Source organism: Meleagris gallopavo, chromosome Z, assembly GCF_000146605.3.
Source record: "Meleagris gallopavo isolate NT-WF06-2002-E0010 breed Aviagen turkey brand Nicholas breeding stock chromosome Z, Turkey_5.1, whole genome shotgun sequence".
Lineage (NCBI taxonomy): Eukaryota > Metazoa > Chordata > Aves > Galliformes > Phasianidae > Meleagris > Meleagris gallopavo.
This window is the reverse complement of record NC_015041.2, coordinates 7,818,203-7,828,383: the sequence shown is the minus strand read 5'-3', so window position 1 is coordinate 7,828,383 and position 10,181 is coordinate 7,818,203. Positions and strand designations below refer to the sequence as shown.

The 10,181-nt window shown below is 46.6% G+C and overlaps 1 protein-coding gene across 1 annotated transcript in view; it reads right to left on the bottom strand.

The window, feature by feature from the left end:
- Window positions 1–7,425, bottom strand: part of RUSC2 (RUN and SH3 domain containing 2) — a 46,363-nt gene extending 38,938 nt beyond the window's left edge. The window contains 1 exon segment of the mRNA XM_019610336.2: window positions 7,086–7,425. The gene's annotated coding sequence lies outside the window, so the exon portion shown is untranslated.
- Between the last annotated feature and the right edge of the window lie 2,756 nt (window positions 7,426–10,181).

The window sequence follows — 10,181 nt, the reverse complement described above, 5'->3', positions numbered from 1 at the left end:
GAAAAAGAAGATACCCTGTCTGCTTGCCTAGCTGACAACCTGCAACCTCTTTGTAAATAAATACTGGGCTAAGGTGGATCCTTCATCCAAGTTACTAAAGCGATTTTTGTCTTTTTTGTTTTAAGGTCAAACCCTTCATATTGCTAGTGGCTGATGCTTTACTGCCCAGTCACAGAGGTAGTCACAAGCTCCATAAAAAGTCACAACTACCAGACAGGGCTAGTTCTGGCATGGCTCCCACAGGGCTGGGCTGAGTTCCACATAACAATACTGAGATGGCTACGGAAATCCAAACCCAGCCCACAATCAGCTTGTCTGTCTCCAGTCCCTTCCAGGCCAAAAATCCAGGATGTTCATACTGTTCTTCCAGGAAATGGCTGCTATCAACATCTTACACAAAGGACTCTGGAGCAAGAGGGAGGTACAAATCTCTCTGAAAGCTGAAGGAGGAAGAATTGATTCAAGAATGCCAGTGTCCATCTTTCAGCCCTGATACACAGGAATCCCCATGCAGAAGCACAAGGAAATAGGTGAACATTTTTAGACAGAGGGAAATCAGGGCAGGGAAACAGTAGAGCTGCTCCTGAATTGTTGTCTGAAGTCTCAGCTTCAATCCGATAAACAAAGCTCATAAAGCTAGACTGTAAACCTTGGATTAAAGCAAAGCTTGGATGTAACTGAAGCAGCCTGGAGATTTCAAAGTGTCTGAAGCAGGAGCCGAGCTGTAACAGCAACCCTCTTTCTTCAAGCACTCAAGTATTCATGATACACTGAGTGGAATATGAATTCTGACCAATGAAAGCATTGACAAAAGGAACTATAAAGAGTATTGTTACAAAAACATATATATTTTCATATCTGGCAATCAATTGCTTGTTCTGAGCAGCCCTGGGAACCACAGATATGAAGGTGTTAGTGGATTGACTTCTGTTAGAATCAATTTTCAAAAATAAGAACAATTGTTTCTACAGTAAAATATACCTTATGAATTTTAAATAGTACATTTTCAATGTAACCTAGTACTTTCTCAGTACCATGAGGAAGACCTTAAGCTGCCATACTACATCACATGTTGAAGCTGGGGAATTTGGTAGCCTCACTTCTGCTGCATACATTGGTCTGTATCCTGACATCAAATTAAAATGGTATTATTTCCAACTGTGCAGCTGAGGAGTTACAAGGCTGAGCTGAATCTGTGCAGTTCTAAGATGGTTCACTGTCTACATACTGAGCACAACCATATTAAGCTGTGTACACAGCGGGCATTGCTGGAGAAAGGTGACTGCTTCTGGTTCCTGTGATGTAAACTGAAGTGACATTCTCTTCCCTCCACAGGGGATGACTCCAAGTGAGGGTGACTGTACTGCAAACAAGTCAGCTCAGAGACTATAAATGGGTGGGATGCAGCATGGCAAGCAGGAAAGGAGAAAAACAACCCTGTTGGATGCAGGAAGAGGCCACATCCAAGAATGGAAAAAGCCTCTTTTAGTACTGAGTCATAAATATTCCAGTTTTCCAAGGCAACAGCAAGCACAAAGAATGCTCTCGGCTTCACACAGAAAACCCACACTCACCTCCCTCTGCGCATGCCTAGGCACTTCTCTGCTATTGCTGCTCAGAGCTACAGCAAAAGACGCAATCAGAGCTGCCAGCTCAACACAAAGCTTGCCGGCAGATCTCCCCATTCTCAGAACTTCCCACCCTTACCACAGAACCCGGGGAGCACACAACCACTAGCTGATTTATTACAGACGCATGATACTAATTATGGTTGGTTATACTGCTTTTTGTCCTAAGTTTGTACATTTCCCACCCAAACTGAAGGTGCAGTGCTGTTCTGCAGTGTTACCTGCCCCAGACTGCTATGTTTTAGCGGCAAGCAAAACAATCTCTAAGTAACTGCTGGCTTTTGCAAACCACCTTCTGATTAAAAGAGACCATGGAAGGTATATTCAAAGGCTGTTCACCAGTACTTTGAAATGTTGTAAAGGAGAGAGGGAACAGATCTGCAAACAGAGTGCTACTGAAAACATATGCTAAAAAGTCTACATATTGCAGGCTTGCAGCTAAATCCTGCAGACCTCCATCTACCTCTTGTGCATCATACCCACTGGATCTGAAACAGAGTGTATGTCTTTTTATCTGTACCATGGTACCAATACTGTTAGCTGAAGGGTAAGGTCAACACATAAACAGCAAATTAACATAAATTATAACCATTACCATGACACCTTACGCAGCACAGCCTGCACATCCTCACCCATAATCATCATGCATGACCTGCTCATTAAGAAGGGATTTGTGGTTACCATAGATCACAGGCTGAACTTGAGTAATAGTGGCATTTTGCTTTGAAGTAGACAAACAGTATGTAGGGCTGTATGAGTACATGACATATGCAAGGCATGGAGTAATCCTTCCTCTCTACCCTACACTGGTATGTGCCCCAGCTCTGTATCAGTCTGGCAAAGATATGGACAAACTGTAGAAGGTGCAAAGACAGCAGGATAATGAATAAAAGAAGTAAAATGCAAAGCAAGCAGTTAAGTCGTCTGTAGAAAACTACAGGATACAAAAAGGCAGTTCTGAAATGCATAAAAGGCTGCTGCCAAGAAGAAGTTAATAAGCCATGCTCCATATCCCAGGGCAACAAGAATAGGGGCTGCCCCTTAGGCAAGTTTAGGTCAAACAGCAGGTATTACAGATAAAACATTTATTATTTTACAAAAAACAAGCAAACAAAAAAACCCAACCCAGAACACCACAGCAGTCAGAAGATAAGCACGGTTTTCTTATTACAACTTATTACAGCTTGGCGCTGTATGTCTCAGAAGCTCTTTGCTTTACTTATTTAGAGGCATGCGTTCCTGACAGTTTTTGCAGGCACTTAGTATGACAAATTGGAAATAATTTATTTTCCTGGGTTCTCTGACAAAGAAATGTCCATCTTAGGATCTTGGCCAATCCAGTGTGCCATGACATCAGGATACACTGAAGAAGAGAAAAGATTGGGCTGAAAGTATACGGGATGCAGCAATAATATTCCAATCACTGGGAGGTTCTCGAGAGATGAAACAAAGAAACATGAAGAATGGCACTGCCTGAATCAACTATGCCATGTTAGGGAGATGGACTTGCATCTGGAGGACTTATTCTTGTATGATTTCTATTTGACTCAGAGAAAGAGGAAGCCTCTAATGCAGGATTAAAAGCCCAGATCAGTTTACTCAGGCAGAATCCCTGGAGAAACAGAAATTTACTTCTGGAAAGATGCAGCAACTCCACAAGTGAAGATGGACCAGATAAAGGCATCCCATGCCAGCAGATCCAGTAGCTAATTCACTGGTTGGATTAGCTCTCCTCATGAACTTGTTGTCCTGTTGAAGATGACCCATGACCAGAGCTGATAACTCTCCTCACTTTCTCTTTGGTGATTATGACCTCTTCCCATCTAAGAGAGCAGGCTGCACTGGACAGTCAACAAGCAAGTCAACAAACAGGACTCCATGTCAGGTCAGCCCAACACTAAACAACCCTGTGGTTTTGTGTGCTTACAGGTATATGCTAAATCAGGAGGAAGAGTCCAATCTGCAGCATTTGGCTGCAGTGTGGCCAACTGTGCGAGGTCTACCTCCTCCACAGACTCATTTTACCCATCACGTAGAGCCAAAACTGGGAAGAAACTTTCCACACACTGCACAAAAATTCCGCTCAGAATGGAAAGAGTCCCATAGCAAAGGAAATACTGGGTGGTAAAAGAGACTTGTATTTGGGAGGAAACCCTGATATGTTCTTTAAAATAGAAAGCAAAAGTTAGTGGAGGCAACGCCTAGGCACACACACTGCCCGTGACCTGGTCACAGGAGACTCCTGAGAAACACATCAAGATTAGGCTGCTTTGGACAGACTGAAATGGGTCTCAATCCTAAAGTGAGACAGACTGAACAGGCAGGGCACAATGCTTTGTGATGTTCTCTGTGGATAAATCTCAGCACTTCAGAAAAGTGGAAGTATCCATGTTGGAAGCCATGGAGTGAGGCTCTGGCACAGATAGCAAAGAGGTGCTTAAAGATGGCAAACAAAATCATGTGTCTCCATGCATCCCAGATGCATTCCAGCTATGAGACCAAGAGCATACCAGAGTGGAAAGAGACCTGAAAGAGCCCTCAGGAGCTTCATCACAGAGCCTTGACCCAGGCCTAATAATAAACATCAGTGATGATGATTCAGAGATTTCATATGTTGGCTGGACATGGCAGAGGAGCAAGAAGTCCCTGATGAAGGACTGGCTGCCCAGAAAGGTTATTTTCCCTCACAATACATGAAAAAACAGAAATGTGTTTTTAATCTCTGTGTGTATCCAGACAATTCTGAAGCCTGTAGTTTCAATATGCACTTAAGAAAATAGTCCAAACTGTGCATAATTTCAGCAAGAGGCTTTCAACACACAGTAAAGAAAAGAGAAGCGCAGCTAAATGGCCAGAAAAGGAAGATGGCAAGTGAGAGCTGCAGAAGGTAGATAATACAGTCAAAACCAGAACATGAGCATCTGCTGTACTCTCACCAGTTATGAGTGCAACGGAAAACTCCCAGCCACCATGTTATAACATTGTACCCCATTCCTGGGAACATCTGCCAGTGCTAGCGTTTCCATATTGGAGGAGGTGAAGCATGGAGGGCCCAGGAGCAATGATCTTCTCAGCAGTTTTTGCACGCCCACTGCTTTCATAGCAATTTTCCATATTAGTTTAATATAAACCAAGCCCCTCAGAAAGGAAAGTACTCGGAGACTACAGGCATGTCTGACCATTCCCCTACAAAGACAAAACTAGCACAGATACATTTGGACGTGCAGCAGTGGAGGCCAAGGAGCTTTCAAGAGGGATTGATGCTGTAGTTCTGAACCCCAGTATCTGAAACAGAAGCACGATCACTCCTGTCCATGACACTACTGCCTTCAACTCAGAGCCAATAGATAAGCCCAAGTACTAAGCCCTAAGCTTGCAGCCAGGAGACAACTCAGCTCTTTTCCTCTTTCTGTATGCAGAGCTCCACGCATTAAGCCACATAACAGCAATGATGGCTGCAGTCCCACAGAGGGTAACTTCTACCTCTCATATTAGAGCAGAAGAATAGACATGATGCAGCATCTCTGACTTCTTCTGACGGTGCTTCGCTGAGCACAAGATGCTTAAAGAAGCGTTCCTAAGCGAGCTCTGGGATCCATATACAGTGGCACAGTGGGGTCTGCCACTCTGGCCCATTGCCTGAAAACAGCAGAGGCCAATGCTCCAGCAGCACAAGAGCAGAAGAATTACACACCTGGTATAGGATCTGACCAGCAACAGGCCTGAGGACAACAAACTACAGCTTCTAGCTCCTCAGCAGGAAGGTGCAGACTATGCTGGCTGCCCAAGGAACATGTATCCCAGTCTGCAGTGGGTTTTTTAGATATAGCCACCAACCACATCATTAAAAGATACATTTGTGATTATACGGTTAGCAAGGATGTCTGGAGCAGTAGGCATTAATCCATCATAGATATTATTAAATCTGCACGTTTTCCATAACCAACTCAGGATAAACTAACTCTAGAGCCAGCATTTCCACACATGCTCTTGCTACAGCAGAAGACTTTTTGGAGGGCATCAGATCTGTCCAGTGGCAGGGAGCTGGCAGCAGGCGAAGCCCTCCTGGCATCTTGCATACCTCCTATCGGGCCAGAGATAATGGTCAGAATGTGCAGAGAAAGCTCAGGCGCAAATAACCTAAATAGAAGTGAAAGCCCCACATCTTCTTGGTGACCAGCAGATCTGCTGATGGTCAGGGTTTTCTGTGGTTAGCAAGGCAGAAAGCACTGGAAGGCCCTCTGGACCCCATCCTGCAGCCCCCAGTCAGGAGCCCCCAGCACTCTGCCTGAGCCGACGCCAGCATTTGGGCAGGGCTCAGCGTTATTTTTAACATTTGTTCACATAACTCTTTGGATGAATCCTGGGAAGAGCTTGTCCCCAAAATAGTATGCTGTGGGCACTATTTATACACCACTGGCAGCAGGGTGGGGTGTGCTGAGGAGGACCCTCTTCTTTCTTCAGTGCTCAAGAACTGCAGATGCTAGGGGCCATAAAACAGGGTCTGTTCTTCGGATCAGTTCTCAGAAGGAAAGCACTGCCTGCAGAGGCCTGAAAACTTAGTCTATCCTCTCTAGGAGACTCTCCCCAAGATGGTATGGAAGCCCAGGTACAAGGGCTATGGGGAAGATGAATGACTTGTGCACATACTGGTAGGCACACATCAGCTGCCTTGAAGATAAAAAAGGGAACAGCTGTACTCAGATACATCCAGGACAGAAGAAAATGTTGCCCTCCCATTTTTTTCTATCCCGGGCTCCTGTAGGGAAACAGTTCTTTGGTGACCCCCAATGAAGGAGTACAGTGGTGGACACTAAATGCCAGCAAGGATGGCTGGGGAGAGGGCACCAGACCAACAAGCTGACTGTCCTCCACCACATGGACAACAATAGCCTCAAGCCCTACCACAGCAAAACAGCTTGTCCTGAGGGGCTGAAGGAAGAAAAACAACAGCCTTTTGAGACTATTCGGAATATCTTCCCTGCATCTATTTTCTAGGGTAAGGATGCCTTCTCTCACACCACTTCTGTGCCTACTGAACTTTCTTGATTTTTGCCTTCTGTGAGTTCCTTCTCCTCCCCCTTTCTACCAAGACACATTCTGATTGCCCTCTACTTTCAAAGTGACCCTGCTGTCATTTGGAGAAAGCAGTGATACCACATGACTTGTAGAAAATGCAGAGGATGCTGTACAGGAGCAGAGAAGAGAAATGAGCTCTGGAGTATCATAGCACCAGGCTGGAGGAGAAGGGAGCCAGAGTCGATTTCCTAGTATATCAGGTAAAATAAAATAGAGACATGCATTTCCTTTCCATGTAGCAGCGTGCTACGTGTTCATCATAGCCACCGAACAGAGAATAAAACCAGACAGGTGCTATGAATTGAAGCACACCCTACAAATGGGGCAGGACTGGTCACATCACTTTTAGCACAACAAACAGAAGGGATGAGCTCCTACCTTGACAGATACAATCTCTCCAGATTGTGGGCTCAGAGCGCAGCAGCTGGGAGTCAGGCAAAGCAGCAACTGCATGAGAGCAGCAGGAGGAATGCAGCACGAAGAGCTGGTGATAACCTGAAGCAAATCAGGAAATCAGCAAGCCTGGCTGTGAGGGTCTCTGCAGGCAGCTCTCCTGTTGCTGTAGAATATCAGGGCACAATGACACAGTGCTTCTTCCAGATGGGAGCTGGCTTGGGGGTTTCTTGGGGACAGCAGTGCCAGGCTGCTCACCAAGTGTGTGGGCAGGAGAGACGAGCAAGAGCTGTGGGCTGCTGGCAGTGCAAGGGCCAGATTGCTAATGAAAGCCCCACTGTAAATACAGATGCACTCTGGAGGGGACTATGGCAGAAATGCAGCTCATGTTACAGAAAGCCATTTAGAGCAAGCTCAGAAAGAAGGCACTGTGATGGGACTGCGCTCCTGCAGCTGGGTGGTTGGGCAGCTGCCTGCCGTAGAGCAAAGCAGCCCTGAGCAAGGGGACCCCACCTCCATGCTCCACAGCAGCTCTTTCAATGCCAGGCAACTTGGATCTAAGTAATTTTCCACCTACATAAGACACACCAGTCCTACGTCTTCTCTGGTGTATAGAGTTTCAGCAGCCCATCATAGCTGGGAAGGAAAGCACTGCTCCATCCTTATGTAGGACCAGCAGACCACTCTCAGTGCCACTCCACATGCACACAGACTCTGTAGTCAGTGGGATTTGTCATCTTCCTTCAGTTCTCCACCTCTGGCACCTCCTGCTTCCCTCCCATCTCAGGATATCAACTGGATCACACTTCGATTTACACCAAGTAAGGAAAGAGGGCTATAGCGATTTGTTCAGCAAAGAAGCACTGTGTTGAAGGGTTTGAGGGCTTTGCCCACACAGCTGGAACCAGCAGTAGAGAGACTGAGCACATTCTGGATGTTGCCCGTTAAACTAACACTGAAAAAATCTCATTGAGAGGTTGAGGAGCTGTTACAGGATACATATGACGGCAAGCATGGCCTATTTTCATTATGCCTGGTGCCAGACAGGCATACAGCTCACATAAGTGACCTGGGAGAGCACTGACAAAGAACAAGGAGTTCACAGAGTTTGGTAACAAATGACGTCTGTGCTGTAGACACTCCTAGCATCTGCTGGTACCCTTTCCTCAGGCTGCAGTGAGGAAGGTGAAAGTGCTCTGTGCTTTTTCCCTCCACTGAGCAGAAATTTTCCCTCACCTCACAACTGAGTTCAGGATGAGCTCTCCTAGCCTTTGGGTACAAAAACAAAGAGAAAACTTCCCAATGTAATAACAGTAAAATATTATGCCAGGAGCCAGTCCTCAGATCTGTCTGGGACAAAATCTGTCCAGAACTTAAGTCTCCAAAGCCCTGTTCATCAATATGGGCTCCAAACAGGAGTTGCTTCTCCCCGCATGATGAGCCTTCGCAATTTATTCCTGCATGTTGACAGACTGGTTCACTATGAAGCAAGACAATACAGAAGTCATATCTTCAACTCTGCTGGACTTCTGCAGCCCAGCTGGCCTCAGTCAGGGGTAGCTAACACCAGATGATCCCGAACAGCTTTAAAACTACTCACAGCCACCCAGGCTCAAATAAGGCAGCTGAGAGCATTCATATCATGGCTGCAGTAAAGCTTAGCCCATCTGCAGCAACTGCAATCTTCCCATGGCGCAAGAGAGAGCCCTACAGCATCCCCAACCGACTATGAGCACTGAATTTGGCTGAGGAATCCCAACTGCAGCTGTCCCCTATGCTTGACCACACTTGGAGAGATGCAAGAAAGTGGTACCAACAGAAGATGTGTGTACAGTCTGGCCTTGTCTTGCTTTAGAAGCACCATTCAACTTCAAATCATAGAGTCGTCAAGGTTGGAAAAGATCTCTAAAATCATGCAGTCCAACTGTCTACCTACCACCACCGTTTCCCCACTAAACCATGTGCCTTAGTACAACATCTAAATGTTTCTTGAACACCTCTGGGGATGGTGACTCCATCACCTCCTTGGGCAGCTCGTTCCAGCACCTGACCACTCTTTCACAGAAGTATTTCCCAACATCTCTCCTGAATCTCCCCTGACATAACTTGAGGCCATTCCCTCTAGCCCTATTGCAAGTTGCCTGGGAGAAGAGGCTGGCCCCCAGCTCACCACAACCTCCCGTCTGGTAGTTGTGGAGAGCAATAAGGTCTCTCCTGAGCCTCCTGTTCTGCAGACTGAACAATCCTAGGTCCCTCAGCTGCTCCCCATAAGACTGTGCTCCAGACCCCTCACCAGCTTTACTGCCCTTCTAAAAAATTTGCCTGACCTGCTGTCCACACTCAGTGGAAAACTCAGCCAATACAAGAGATGACAAGCAGCATCAGCATCACTTCCCCAAGTTAGGTTTAAATAACCTCCAGCAGCCCAGCACCCAGCCCCTTGCCTCAGTTCCCCCACTTGTGAAACAAGCATCATTATGCTCACCAATTTTTTGAAGCTGTGGTGAAGTTCAGGTCCTTAAGAGACGCTGACGGTCTGGAAATAGTAATAAGCATTGTGCATTTTCCACCCATAAAGCAGAGATCCTTGTGGCTTCCCCAGGCACACTGCTCTCTGTTTCACCCTCACCAAGGCAGGTACGCTGCAAAGATGGTGATCCCTACCAGCCCCCAACACAGGAGCTCATGTCCCTCTCCCAGCTGTGCCCAGGCCATCTGCCAGGCAGGAATGCAGTGCATCAGCTAAGGGTTGCAGGAGAGCTGTCAAGACAGCGGAAGGGCTGGGGCTGCACCATGCTGGAATTCCAGCAACGCACAAACACCCGTCCGTCCGCACCAGGAACGACTCCTCCCTGCCCTGGACCGGGGCTGAATCACTGGAAATACCAAAACAATGATGAGGTCACGTTCCCTGAGCAAGAAGCCAGAGCCAGATATAGATGCATGGAGAAGCATGCTAAAAAGGGACTCGATGTGCAAGCTGGAGGCTCTGGCAGACAGGCACCCGAGGCATTTGTCTCGTTTAAAAACAGCTTGAGGCTGCCAAGAGGCTTTTTCTTTCTTTTTTTTTTTTCCTCAGCA